The sequence below is a fragment of the Macaca nemestrina genome, chromosome 8 (assembly GCF_043159975.1).
Source record: "Macaca nemestrina isolate mMacNem1 chromosome 8, mMacNem.hap1, whole genome shotgun sequence".
NCBI classification, from domain to species: domain Eukaryota; kingdom Metazoa; phylum Chordata; class Mammalia; order Primates; family Cercopithecidae; genus Macaca; species Macaca nemestrina.
In genome coordinates, this window is record NC_092132.1 from 61,830,913 (window position 1) to 61,846,399 (window position 15,487).

The 15,487-nt window shown below is 41.7% G+C and overlaps 1 pseudogene; it reads right to left on the bottom strand.

The window, feature by feature from the left end:
- Positions 1-6,821: 6,821 nt before the first annotated feature.
- On the bottom strand, positions 6,822-14,438 carry LOC139355595 (uncharacterized; annotated as a pseudogene).
- Positions 14,439-15,487: the final 1,049 nt, after the last annotated feature.

Sequence of the window (15,487 nt, forward strand, 5' to 3'; positions counted from 1 at the left end):
GAGTAAACAGACAACCTACAGAATGAGAGAAAATATTTGCAAATTATGCATTCAACACATGACTAATATCCAGACTCCAAAGGAACTCAAGCAAATCAGCAAGAAGAAAAACAAATAATTATATTTAAAAGTGGGCAGAGGACATGAATACACAATTCTCAAAATTAGATATATGAATGGCCAACAAATATATGAAAAAATGCTCAAAACCATGAACCATCAGTAAAATCCAAATTAAGACTACAGTGATATACTACCTTACCTCAGCCAAAATGGCCATTATTAAAAAGTCAAAAAATATGTAGATGTTGACATACATGTGGTGAAAAAAGAATGCTTATGCACTGCTGCTGAAAATGTAAATTAGTAAAACTGCTATGCAATACGGTATGGAAATCTCTCAAGGAACTAAAAGTAGATCTACCATTCAATGCAGCAATCCCACTACTGGGCATCTAACCAGGGGAAAAGAAATCACTATAGCAAAAATACACTTGCATGCATATGTTTGTCACAACACAATTTACAATTGCAAAGGTGTGGAATCAGCTTAAGTGTCCATCAACCAATAAGTGGATAAAGAAAATGTGTGCATATGGGTCGGGTGCGGAGGCTCACGCCTGTAATCCCAGCACTTTGGGAGGCCGAGGTGGGTGGATCCTGAGGTCAGGAGATTGAGACCATCCTGGCTAACGCGATGAAACCTCGTCTCCACTAAAAATGCAAAAAATTAGCCAGGTGTGGTGGTGGGCGCCCGTAGTTCCAGCTACTCAGGAGGCTGAGGCAGGAGAATGGCGTGAACCAGGGAGGTGGAGCTTTCAGTGAGCCGAGATCGCGTCACTGCACTCCAGCCTGGGCAAAAAAAAGAAAAAAGAAAAAGAAAATGTGTGTGTGTATATATATATATACACACATATATATATACACACACACACACACACATATATATATACACACACACACACACACATACACATACACCATGGGATACTACTCAGCCATAAAAAAGGATGAAATAATGTCGTCTGCAGCAACTTAAATGGAACTAGGGGTCATTATTCTAAGTGAAGTAACTTAGGAATCAAAAATCATATACCTCATGCTCTCACTTGTACAATTCATCTATGTAACCAAAAACCACTCTTGTCCCTGAAACTATTGAACTTCAAAAATAAAATAAAATTTAAAAGAAAAAAATTAAAAACATCAACAAAAAATACCCAACAAACTGTGTTAGTCCATTCTCGCAGAGTTATAAAAAAAATGTGACTGGGTAATTTATAAAGACAATAGGTTTAATTGGCTTTCAGCTGTGGAGGCTGTACAGGAATCATGGCACCAGCATTTTCTTGGGGAAACCTCAGGGAGTTTTTACTCATGGTGGAAGGCAAAGCAGGAGCAAGCACATCACATGGCGAAAGCAGGAGCAAGAGAGTGAGGAGAAGGAGCTACACACTTTTTAAATGACCAGATCTCATGAGAACTCACTCACTATCATGAGGACAGTACCGAGAGGGATGGTACTAAACTGATCATGAGAAGTATGTGCCAATAATCCAATCACATCCTACCAGCCCCCACCCTACAACACTGAGAATTACAATCAAACATGAGATGTGGGTGGGGATGCAGATGCAAATTATATCACAAATGAAACAAAAATAAATATACATCTAGTAGTCATCTGCCTGGAAGTGATGATCATCAAAAAGAAAGAAAAGATGAGATTACTGAAGCAAGAAATGAATAAGGAAGAAAACCAAAATAGAAACAGGACTTATACAGGCTAGATCTGAAAATTAGGATGATAGATGCCAAAGAAGAAGTACAAAATAATACATCCTTAACAAAACTAGGAGAAAAACTTTTAGTGGTGGGACTGAACAAAACTATCAAATATGATAGAGAATTTATGAAGCATAAGGAATAACAAAGATACCCAGAAGGCCAAATTCCATTAATAAGATAATCTTGTAAATAATCAGAAATATATTTTTTTAAATGTTATATAATACCCTTTCTTGAAACTTCTACTGTCTCCTGAGACTTTCACTAACTGCTCCAGACCACATCAAGATATTTAAGTTCAGTTAGAGTTTGCACTAGTTATTATAATATAAGCATATACAATACTCTCTCTTCAGAATATAACAAACTTGGACTTTTTCATGAATCATTCCTCTACTTTTCCACCATTTGTACATTGATATGAGTTGGCTGTGTCCCCACCCAAATCTCATCTTGAATTTTAGTTCCCATAATACCAACATGTTATGGGAGTGACCCAGTGGGAGGCAACTGAATCATGGGGGCAGTGACCCCCATGCTGTTCTCATGATAGTAAGTGAGTTCTCATGAAATCTGATGGTTTTATATGGAGTTTTTCCCTTTTGCTTGGTACTTCTCCTTCCTGCTGCTATTTGAAGAAAGACATGTTTGCTTCCCTGTCCTCCATGATTGTAAGTTTACTGAGGCCTCCCCACCCTGGTGGAAATGTTCCTCAATTAAACCTCTTTCCTTTGTAAACTACCCAGTCTCAGGCAGTTCTTTATAGAAGCATGAGAATGGACCAACACAGTAAATAGGTACTAGAAGATAGTGGGTGTTGCTATAGGGATACCAAAATGTGGAAGTGATTTTGGAACTGGATAACAAATGAAGGTTGGAACAATTTGGAGGGGTTCTGTCTTTCAGAAGAAGACAGGAAAATGTGGGAAAGCTTGGAACTTCCTAGACACTTGGAGGGCTCAGATGACAAGAAGATGTGGGAATGTTTGGAACTTCCTAGAGGCTTGTTGAATAGCTTTGATCAAAATGCTGATAGTGATATGGACAATGAAGTCCAGGCTGAGGTGGTCTCAGATGGAAATGAATAACTTATTGGAAACTGGATTAAAGGTCACTCTTGCTATGCAAAGAGACTGGTGGCATTTTGCCCCTGCCCTAGAGATCTATGTTACTTTGAACCTGAGAGAGATTATTTAAGGTATCTGGCAGAATACATTTCTACGTGTCAAAGCTTTTTTTTTTTTTTTTTTTTTTTTTTTTTTGGGAGACGGAGTCTCGCTCTGTCACCCAGGCTGGAGTGCAGTGGCCGGATCTCAGCTCACTGCAAGCTCCGCCTGCCGGGTTTATGCCATTCTCCTGCCTCAGCCTCCCGAGTAGCTGGGACTACAGGCGCCCGCTGGCAAAGCATTTTTGAGGAAGCAGAGCATAAAAGTTTGGAATGTTTATGCCTGATGTTGTGATAGAAAAGGAAAGTCCATTTTCTGGGGAGAAATTCAAGCCTGCTGCAAGAATTTGCATAAGTCATAAGGAGCCAAAGGTTAATCACCAACACAATATGGATAATGTTCCAGGGCATGTCAGAGACCTTCACAGCAGCCCCTTCAGTCACAGGTCTGGAGGCCTAGGAGGAAAAAATGGTTTGTGCCACCTCAAGACATGGTGCCCTGCATCCCAGCTGCTTCAGCTCCAGCCATGGCTAAAAGAGGCCAAGGTACAGATCAGGCCATTGCTTCAAAGAGTGCAAGCCCCAATCCTTGGCAACTTCCATGTGGTGTTGGTCCTGCAGGTGTGCAGAAGACAGGATTTTAAGTTTGGAGACCTTCACTTAGATTTCAGAGGATGCATAAAAATTCCTGGATATTCAGGCAGAGGTGTGCTGCAGGGGTGGATCACTCTTGGAGAACCTCTGCTAGGTCAGTGCAGAAGGGAAATGTGGCATTGGAACCCCTACACAGAGTCTCCACTGGGGCACTGCCTATTAGATCTGTGAGAAGAGGGCCAGCATTCTCCAGATCCCAGAATGGTAGATCCACTGACACCTTGCACTCTGTGCCTGAAAAAGCCACAGATGCTCAATCTCAGCCTCTGAAAGTAGGGGTACTTTACATGAGGGGACTGTATCTGCAAAACCACAGGGGCACTGCTGCCCAAGGCCATGGGAGCCCACCTCTTGTATTAGCATGAGCTGGATGTAAGACATGGAGTAAAATGAGATCATTTTGCAACTTTAAGGTTTAATCACCACCCTGTTAGATTTCGGACTTGCATGGGGCCTGTAGCCCCTTTGTTTTGGCCAATTTCTCCCGTTTAAAATATGTATATTACCCAGTGTGTTTACCCCCATTGTATGTAGGAAGTAACTAAGTTTTTGATTTTCCAGGCTCTTAGGTGGAAGGGACTTGCCTTTTCTCAGATGAGACTTGGGACTTGGACTTTGGGGCTAATGCTGGAATGAACTAAGACTTGGGGGACTGTTGGAAAGCCATGTGTGTGCTTTGAAATATGAGGACATGAGATTTTGGAGAGGCCAGGGGTAGAATGATATGGTTTGGCTGTGTACTTACACAAATCTCATCTTGAACTGTGGTTTCTATAATCCTCACGTCATGGGAAGGACCCACTGGGAAGTAATTAAATCATGGGGGTAGTTACCCCCATTCTGTTCTCATGATAGTGAGTTCTCATGAGATCTGATGATTTTGTAAGGAGATTTTCCGCTTTTGCTTGGCACGGTTCCTTTTTTTCCAAACAGAAGAAAAAGTATTATAAATAGAGGGGGGGAAATATGGGAACAAAGCAAAATACATATGATAAATATAATTACAACTAAATTAATTTTGACTGACTAAAATAAAAATGTATTATATCATTCATGGGCTTATGGGTGACATAGTGATTTATTTATCTATGAAAAATTAGATAATGAGTAGAGGAAAGGTACATATGTACAATTTATTTTGTAATCTATGCATATGAATTGTCTCCATAATTTCCCAACAGCATCTCTTTCTGTTGAGATCTAGGAGTCACCTCTTTGTTTTCTTTATTGTTAAATATTCCACTTGTGTTTAATTTCAAATGTGCCATGCCTGGATATATCATATGCTTCAACACAAGAAAATGGTACAACACTGTTATTACTTTGCAATGCTATTGCTCTTTGGAATTTATACTTAATCAATGTAGATTTCTTGGATCTACATTTTCCTAATACTAACTATTCAATTATGGTTACATTTTTAATCATGACACTGTCAATCATGGTACTTCCATTGAATACTGGCTTCCAATAACTTTCCCAAGATTACTAGTGAGTTTGCTTAATGATGACAAATAGGCAATTCTCATCCAAGGGAGAAAATGTAGTGTTTGATTTTCTATTTTTGCATTAATTCACTTAGGATAATGCCCTTCAGCTGCATCTATGTTGCTGCAAATCACATTATTTCATTCTTTTTCATGGCTGTGTAGTATTCCATAGTGTGTATGTACCATATTTTTTTTATCCAATCCACCAATGATGGGTACCTAGGTTGATTCCATGTCTTTCGAATTGTGAAACAGTGCTGTGATAAACATGTGAGAGCATTTGTCTTTTTGGTAGAATTATTTATTTTCCTTTTGGTATATACCCAGTAATTGGATTTCTGGGTTGAATGCTAATTCTATTTTTAGTTCTTTGAGAAATCTAACTACCTTCCACAGAGGCTAAACTAAATAAGATTCCCACCAACAGTGTATAATTGTTCCCTTTTCTTTGCACCCTCACCAATATCTGTTGTTTTTTGACTTTTTAGTGATGCCATTCCCACTGGTGTGAGATGGCATCTCATTGTTGTTTTGATTTGCATCACTTTGATAATTTATGAATTTGAGTGTTTTTTCATGCTTCTTGGCCACTTGTATGTTTTTTGTATGTCTTTTGAGCAGTGTCTGTTCATGTCTTTTGCCTACTTTTAATGGGTTTTTGTTGTTGTTGCTGATTGGTTTAAGTTTCCTATAACTTCTGCATATTTGTCCTTTGTCAGAGACAGAGTTTGCAAGTATTTTCTCTCATTCTGTAGGTTGTCAGTTTACCCTGTTGATAGTCTCTGTTGCTCTGCAGACATTCTTTAATTAGATCCCAATTGTCAACTTTTGTTTTTGTTGCATTTGTTTTTGAGGACTTTATGAAATGTTACTGAATTACATCCTCAAATATGTTTTCCGAGTTGCTTACTTTCTCTTCTTCTCTTCAGGAATGCCAATTTGTTGTAGATTTGTTCACTTTACATAATCCTCTACTTCCTAAAGGCTTTGTTCACTTTCTAAAATTATTTTTTTCTTTATTTTTGTTTGACTAGGTTGATTTGAAGGGCCAGTCTTTCATCTTTGAAATTCTTTCTTCTGCTTTATCTAGTCTGTTGGTAAGGCTTCCAATTTTTATTCTGAAATTCCTATAGTAAATTTTCCAATTCAAGAAATTCTGTTTTGTTTGTTTGTTTTAGTATAGCTATATCATATTTCAAATCCCAGATCATTTTTTTTTCTATTTTCTTTTTGTTAGATATCAACATTCTGTTAGATCTTGTTGAGTTTTCTTGCCAGCCATATTCAGAATTCTACATTTGTCATTTCAGGCATTTCATTCTGGTTAGGATTCATAGACAACTTTGGGGGTGATGAAACACTCTGGCTTTTTGTATTGCTGAATTCTTGTGCTGGTTCTTATCTGAAGGATCTCCTCCTCCTCCTCCTCCTCCTCCTCCTCCTCCTCCTCCTCCTCCTCCTCCTCCTCCTCCTCCTTCTTCTTCTCCTTCTCCTTCTCCTTCTTTTTTGAACATCATTGAATGAGGCTTTTCTTTTATTATTCTTTTCCTTGAAAGTATGCATGTGATTTATGTTGTGTATGATCAGTTGTCTTCATTTCTGGATGTTTTCATTGGGCGAAGTCTCTGTATGGGTTCCTCAGTTGCAGATAGGTTCATTTGGTGGCTTTTTCAGATGTTGCTTGTTGCAGTGTTACATTTTTGTTTGGTGGTGAAATTCAGGCATTAGTCCAGTAGATAGCACTTAAGAGTAAGAGCCAGTGGGTAGGCTCTTATTCTGTAAGTGCTCATCCTCAGTGGGGGCGAGGGCAACAAAGAAGTGCAAAAAGCTTCCTCCTCCAGCACATCCTCGCCTTTGGTGGGGTTAAGGCCACTGAAGAAGTGGGAGAAGCTTCCATTTGCAGCCCACTCTGGTGGGTGCTCAATGGGAAGAGCTGCAGCCTCTTCTGCAGGAGTACCCTGGAGAGTGAGGAAAGCTAGATATGACCCCCGCTCTGTTACATGTGTGACAATAAAGCTTTTTATTGCATGAGCAATAAAGCTTTTTAATAGCCTGGGTGCAGGCGGACTGAGTCCAAAAAAGGAGTCAGCAAAGGGATATAGGGGTGCAGCAGTTTTATTGGATTTGGGTAGGTAGTGGAAAATTATCATTAAAGGGGGTTTTCTCTTGCAGGCAGGAGTGGGGGCCACAAGGTGCTCAGTGGGGAGCTCCTGAGACTCATTGTACAGGAGAAGGAATGTTACCAGCTGAATTGATCAGTTAGGGTGGGGCAGGAAAAAATCAAAATGGTGGAATGTCATCAGTTAAGGCAGGAACTGACCATTTCACTTCTTTTTGGTTCTTCAGTTGCTTCAGGCCATCTGGATGTATATGTGCAGGTTACAAGGGTTATGACAGCTTAGCTGGGGCTCAGAAGCCTAACATTCCTGTCTTCTTATATTAATAGTAAAAACAAAACAAAATCGTGGTGAATTATTGGGGTGGCGTAAATTTTGGGGAATGTTATGGAGAGACAATGGGCGATATTTCTTAGGGTTGCTTCAAGTGGGATTGGGGCAGCGTGGGAACCTACAGTGGGAGAGATTAAACTGAAGGAAGATTTTGGGGTAAGGGGGGGTATTGTGGGGTTGTTAGAAGGAGCATTAGTCGTATAGAATGATTGATGATGGCCTGGATGTGGTTTTGTATGAACTGAGAAACTAAAAGGAAGACACAAGGTCTGAATAAGAGAAGGAGAAAAACAGGTATTAAAGGACTAAGAATTTGGAGGACCTAGGATATTTAATTAGAGAGTACCCAAGGTGGTTCAGTGTAATTATTGTAATTATTTGCTTGATTGGTGAGTTTCTGGGTTCTATCCTTGAGTGTTTTTTTTATGTTTTCATATACCAGGCTATTTGCATTTAGGTAAAAACAACACTCCTCATTTAAAAATATACATAGTTCTCCTTTTTCAGCAGTGAGTAACGAGGCCTTGGTGGTTTTGGAGGAAAGAGAAATGCAAAACCAGTAATTGTTTGTTAAAGAAGGATTAGAAACAGCTAGGAGAGAGTGAGTGAGATTGATAGTGTGGTAGAGACAGCGGGGTAGAGGTAGAGGGTGGCATAAGAATGGGAATGAGAATAAAAGTGAGTATAAAAGTAAAGAATAGGACTTCATCAGGGTGAAAGTATTGGAGGGTGCCCTGTCAGCAAAGATCATCTATCCACTCCAGGAGGGAGTCAAGAGTAGTGGATTGGGAGATACCAGGAGATATCGGCTATGATGGTTTGCAAGTGTAAACTAGCAGTGTAAACAGGAGCAGGGAATTTATGAGTAGTTGAGAATTATGAATAGGGGTATGATTAGGCAGAAGATAATAGATTAGGCAGAAGATAAGAAAGATGACAAGTTTTTGGGGTGCAGTCCAAGTAGTGGGGTGACTGCATAAAGCCCTATTGCAAAATGTAGGGTAAGGATGAATAGACCTAATAGAATGAAGGGATGTATTAGGCTCATAAGGGTTATTACTATTCTTCAGAAATGTGAATGAGTCTAAGGGAAGTAGGGGAGAGTACTTGCAACTTCCAGGAGGAAGACGAGCGATCAGGCTGGCTGTTCTATGGACACAGCTTTATTCTGGAACGGTGAACCCAATGTGGAGGGTCCTGCAGATGGACGGCAATTGGGGTGCTATAGATGACTAAGTAGGGTCCAGTCCATCAAGGCTGTAGAGTTTGAGGGGTCAGACTCTTAACAAGAATTGATGGGCCAGCTAGGGTGTCTTTATATGGCTGGGAATCTGGAGTAGGCAAGAGAAGATTAGCAGTGTGGCAAATTCCTGTCTAGCTTGCTGGAGGACTGGAAGATAGGTGCCCAGAGGGCTGGTGTCTGGAATAAGATTGGGGCCAAGCAAGAAAGTGCATCCATATAAAAGTTTAAATGGACTGTACCCTATAGCATATCGAAGGCAAGCTCTAATTCTGAGAAGGGCAAGTGGTAGAAATAATGTCCAGTCCTTTTTAAGTTGGAGGTTGAGTTTGGTGAGGTTTGTTTTTAAAAGGCCATTCACCCATTCTACCTCTCCTGGAGACTGAGGACGGTAGGGGAGATGAAGCTTCCACTGAATATCAAGAGCATGAGAAACCGCCTGGGTGATTTGACTAATAAAGGCCAGACCAAAGGCCTCGATCCGTCTGGTGAAATTGTTGATCCAAACCAGGAGATATTTAGATTTACAGACGTGGGGAATATGAGTAAAATTAATCTGCCAATTTTGTGTTGGAATAAATCCACGAGCCTGATGCATAGGAAAAGGAGGATGTCTGAGAAAGCCTTGGGGGCTGGTGGCATGGCAGATAGAGCATTGAGAGGTGATGGTCTTAAGGATGGATTTCCATGAAGGGAAGGAGATGAGGGGCTGCAGGAGGGGAGTCAGAGGCTTGAATCCCACATGGAATTGGTCATGAAAGGAAGAAAGAATGGACTGAGCTTGTGAGGCAGGAATAATGAATTTTCCATGATCTAAGAACCACTTGACCTGAGTTGGAAAAGACTGCTAGAGCAGGTTTTCAGAAGAAGAGTAGGTGGGAGTGACAGAGGAGAAAGAAAAATAAGGGCCCTCTGAAGTTGGGGCTGGAATATTAGCAAGTGTGGAGACACTGGCTATTTCTTTTGCTGTCCTGTCAGCATAGTCATTTCCTTTTGCAATAAGATCAGTAGGTGTCTGGTGTCCTTTACAATGAATGAATCCAGCGTTGGCTGGCAGGAGAGCAGCCTTAAGGAGGGTCTTAATTAGAGAGGCATTGATAATGAAAGAGCCTTGTGTGATAAGGAAGCCTCTTTCAGCCCAGATGGCAGCACAGTTATGGAGGATGTGGAAAGCATATTTGGAGTCATTATAAATATTAATGTACATTTCTTTAGCGAGAGAGAGCACATGAGTTAAAGCAATCAGTTTGGCTTGTTGAGAAGTGGTGGAGGGAAGAAGTGCAGCAGCTTTGATAATAGAAGTGTGGGACATGACAGCATATCCAGCTTTAGCTGGTGAAAATTGATTGGGTTTAGAAGAACTGCCATCAATAAACCAAGTATGGTCTGGGTTTGGAATTGGAAGAATAGAAATATGAGGAAAGGGGAAAGACGCTACGTGTATTAGGAAAATACAGTCATGTGGTTCAAGACTTGTGTTGGGTGCTAACTGAGAAGTTGGGTTGAAATTGGGCCCATGGGTAATAGTTACTGTTGAAGTTTCAACTAAAAGTCAGTAGAGCCGGAGGAGTCAAGGGGCAGATAATAAATGTAAAATGTGTGAAGAGGATATTAATGCTTGAAGGTTGTGAGAACTGTCAAGGTTAAGTGGAGCATAGCCTCTGGTTTTGAAGATGTCTTTGAGGTAGATAACAGAATAGTGAATTGTGGAAGAGGGTACTGAAGATAGGAGGGTGTATGGGTTTGGCACTATAGGATGGATGGGAAGGACAATTTGATTAATAAGGCAGAGATCCTGAACCAACCTGTAAGACTTGCACGGTTTCTGGATGGATAGGATAGGGGAGTTGCAAGGAGAATTTGTAGGCTTTAAGAGGCCATGTTGTAACAGATGGGTGATAATGGGCTTTAACCCTTTTAAAGTCTGTTGTGGGATAGGATATTGGCATTGAGCAGGATAAGGGTGATTAGCTTTTAATGGGATGATAAAGGGTGCATGATCGGTCACCAAGGAGGGAGTAGAGGTATCCCATATCTGTGGATTAAGGTAGGGAGACACAATGGGAAGGTGTGAAGGAGGCTTTGAACTGGGAAAAAGGGTGGCAATGAGATGTGGCTGTAGCCCAGGAATAGTCAGGGAAGCAGATAATTTAGTTAAAATGTCTCGGCCTAATAAGGGAGATGCGCAGGTAGGGATAACTAAAAAACAGTGCATAAAGGAATGTTGTACAAGTTGGCACCAGAGCGATGGTGTTTTAAGAGGCTTAGAAGCCTGGCTGTCAATACCTGCAACAGTTATGGAGGCAAGGGAAATCGGCTCTTGAAAAGAAGGTAATGTGGAGTGGGTAGCCTCCGTATTGATTAAGAAGGGGATGGACTTACCCTCCACTGTAAGAGTTACTTGAAGCATCTGTGGTGGTCCAGGGGGCCTCCAAGGCAATTGGGCAGCATCAGTCTTCAGCTGCTAAGCCAAGAAGATCTGGGAAGGAGAAAGTCAGAGAGCCTTGGGCCAAAGTTCCAGGGGCTCTGGGAGTGGCTGCCAGATGAGTTGGACTGTCCAATTTCTGCACAAATGGGACACAGCTTAGGAGGAATTATGGGCTATGGGCATTCCTTGGCATAGTGGCCAGATTTCTGGCACTTGAAGCAAGATCCTGGGGGAGGAGGTCCTGGAGGAACACCTGGCTGCTGCGGTTTAGGCATTTTGAAGTTCTTGAGTGCTGGAGATGTGGCTGGGGTTTCTCTCACAGCAGAGGCAAGTAATTGCAACTCAGAACTATTTGCCACTTCGCTGCCCCTTCTCTATTATTGTACACCTAGAAGGCAAGTTTAATTAAGTCCTGTTGTGGGGTTTGAGGGCTGGAATCTAATTTTTGGAGCTTTTTCTAATGTTGGGAGTAGATTGGGCAATGTTAGATATGAGTTCTAAATTTCATTTCAAAGAATCAGTATCAGTATATGCAAGTCTTTGACTTCTCCTTTTAAACTTAACTTCCTCATAAAGCAACCTTTTTCGATTACCTGCTCCACCCTGACTCATTTCAATCACCTGCTCCACCCTGACTCAATTCAATCACCTCCTCCACCCTGACTCATTCCAATTACCTGCTCCACCCTGACTCATTCCAATTACCTGCTACCTGCTCCATCCTGACTCATTCTCCACCCTGCATAATCATTTTTCCCGCCCAACCACTCACCCCACCACTCTCTTTAAATTAGCCAATTGGAATTAGTTTAGCTTGTGCAGTCTAACCCTAACCAATAGGGGAATGACACAGCAGCAGGGGCCACATGCATCAGGGATAAGAACCCCTTCCCCTCCCTTGTCCAAGTGTTTGCTCACCATTACTCCATCTGTAGGGGTGCACCCTTCTATAGAAGTAACTTGCCTTGCTGAGAATTAAAAAGAAAATTTTATATTCACGTGCAACTTCTTTTGTGGCACTGACAATTTATTTATAACAGATAATAAAATGCATATTAAGAATAAGACGCCCCTTCTAAGTCTAGGGTAGTAAAGCATCTAAGGGTTGTTGCCAAATGGGCCATGGACTAGTTTTTTATATTTGATGGTTAGCTTTTAGGCTGGGTTTTTATATTTGATGAAAAAGAGCCTAAAAGCTAACTGATTTGGGAGAGGTCAGATAAAGAAAAAAGGAGCATTAACCTTGACTATGCCTTTAGCTCTAGCCACCTCTCCAAGAGGAAATTGTTGGGCAGGTAGGGGAGAGCTAGTTGTGGAACAAAACTGAAAGCCAGACCAGTTATGAGGAGAGGAGGTGATAGAAAGATTATACGGTGGGGAAGCAGAGGCTCAGGAAAAATTGGGACTTAGCTCAGCCTTGTGAGGAGCAGCCTGGGGAGGAGGGGAGAGGTCAGATGGGTCCATAGAGAAAGAGGATTCAAAGGACTCAGAGCTTGGAATGGAGATTGAAGGAATAGACAGGAGAGAAAGAAGGAAGTTTTGGGATGAGTCACATTGGGAGCAGAGGCTAGTTGGGGACTGATGTGTAAAGAATGCCTGGACATCAGGCACCTCAGACCATTTGCCCATTTTACAACAAAAATTATCTAGATCTTGTAGGATGGACAAATCAAAAGTGCCATTCTCTGGCCACTTGAAACTGCTGTTGAGTTTGTATTGGGGCCAAGCAGCTATTAGAGAAGAAAACAAGATGTTTAGGTTTTAGGTAAGCTATTAGTCAAAGGGGTTTTAGGTTTTTAAGAACACAGGTTACGGGAGAAGAAGGGGGAATGGAGGGCAGAAGGTTGACCATAGTGAAGGAGGTAAGTTTAAAGAGAAAGGTAGAGACATGGAGAAGGGGGCGGGGGTGAGCAGCCTTGGGCTGTAATGTGGGTGAGCAGCCAAAGCAGACATCCCCACAATTGACTTACCACCAAGGGAATGTGGGTGAATGACCAAGGCAGGCATACCAGCAGTGATCAGACACCAAGGGAAGACTGCCTTCCCAAATCCATGACCAACGCCAGAGTTTTTGAGTTCATGGATAAAATGCATCTTCTTTGTTTCTACTAGAGAGGAAAAAGAACTGGAATTGGAAGGACAGGGAGATTAAAGGATAGCGAAAGAGGCTGGAGAAGAGATTGAAGAGACCGCTTACCTGATTTGAAATTGGTGAGATGTTCCTTGGGCTGGTCTCAGGACCCGAGGTTGTAAGTGGATCTCCTCACAGAGTGAGGGCGAGGACAGGGGGCCGGTCTCCTGAAGGAGTCCCCCTGTCCCGCGTCTTTGGCACCAAACATTACATGTGTCCATGTGAAGATACCACCAAACAGGCTTTGTGTGAACAATAAAGCTTTTTAATCACCTGTGTACAGTCAGATTGAGTACAAAAAAGAAGTCAGCAAAGCGAGTTAGGGGTGGGGCAGTTTTATAGGATTTTGGTAGGTAATGGAAAATTACAGTTAAAGGGGGTTTTTCTCTTGCAGGTAGGGGCGGGGGCCACAGGGTGCTTGGTGGGAAGTTCCTGAGACTCGCTGTCCAGGAGAAAGAGTGTCACAAGGTCAATTGATCAGTTAAGGTGGGGCAGGAACAAATCACAAGGATGGAATGTCATCAGTTAAGGCAGGAAGGGGCTATTTCACTTCTTTTTTGTTCTTCAGTTGCTTCAGGCCATCTGGATGTATATGTGCAGGTCACAGGTGTTATGATGGCTTAGCTTGGGCTCAGAGGCCTGCCACTCTCCAAGTCTGTTCTCAGGCTTTGTTGATGTCCCTGTCAGAAGCTGGCACCATATTCACATTTCCTTTGACCCAGAGGGAGCTTTGGTGGGTTGTGCTCCCTCCTCCATTAGGGGTGGTCTGTTTTGAAATTATATCTCCAGGGGAGTGGGGTCCACCTCGTTCCCATTCCTTGGAGCTGGTGCGGCACTTTTCCCCAACTGACTGAGGGATCAGGCTAGGGCACCCAACAATGACACACAGACCAGACCAGCTCCGGGTCTCAAAGCTCTCCCTATCTCCAAGCCTTACTGCCCAGGAGAAACCTTGGCCTCAGCAACTCTCCTCTTGCTCCAGTTCTGCAATGGGAAAGGGCCTATTTCTAGTGCCTTCTCTGGGGCGCTCTCCACAATTGCTGGCCACCAAACAATGACTGACCTTGTATGAGCCAGGATTAAAAATGGCATTCTCCTCGCAGTCTGGGCCTGGGAGAATGCCTGCAGTTTTGCCCATGTCTTTCCCTTTCTCTGTCTCTCAGCCACTACCCAAGTTAGCTCCAGGGCTTAGGAGAAAGAAGGTGCTCTTCCTTGACCTGGGTGGTACAGATCCTTAGTGGAAAAGTGAGGCACAGAGGGAGACTGACCACCCCTCTTGCGTACTGGGGCTTCACTCACTTTTATCAGACAAGGGAGCTGATTGCCCACCTTCTCCTGCCTGGGCTCTGGGTTGGCCCTCACTATTTCAACGAGTTCTCATTTTCCTTCTGGAATTAAGGCTAATCAAGTTGATTTTTATGCACTATGTTTGCTATTTCCAAGTGGCTGGGGCATGCTATAAAGCCTCTAATCTGTCATCTTGGAAAAAAAAATGTTAATGTTCGTATCATGTAAATATTTTAACCATAAATATTTGAGAAAATTATAAAGGAAATAAGAACAAAAGTTGCTTAGGAGCTTCTCATTATTAATTGTTATTGTTTATCATCTTTCAGTACAGCTCAAAAAATTATTGAGAACACTATGGCTTATAATCTTGAGATGGTAAATTAAAAAAAAATAAAATATTTACTACATTGCTCTTTTCCAGTTACTATAAACTTTTAATCTTATTTACAAAATAAGTTACGTTAAATATTTGACAACGTAATTTCAACCATCAATTCAAATAGAGTTTAGAGTTTAAGTTAACAAATAATAAGCTTCTGAAATTTACAAGCTCCATGTTTGCAAGAGTCAGGTACATGCTACAGGTTATTATAGAATCCACGTGGAATAGCGGGGATTGAGACCACATGCTTTAAGTTTTGGTATGCTAATAATTGTGAGATCTAAATTACATCCTTCTTTGATCTGTCATTTTTACCACCACTTTTTTTGAGAGGTTTACATAAATTATTTCTTAAGCCCTTTTCACTTTCTGAAGTCATTTTTATGTAGTGCAAGTACTTCTGATTTTTCTATTGAACCAGTTGCATTATTTTGTTTTATTTTACTTTATTTTTGAGACAGAGTCTCAC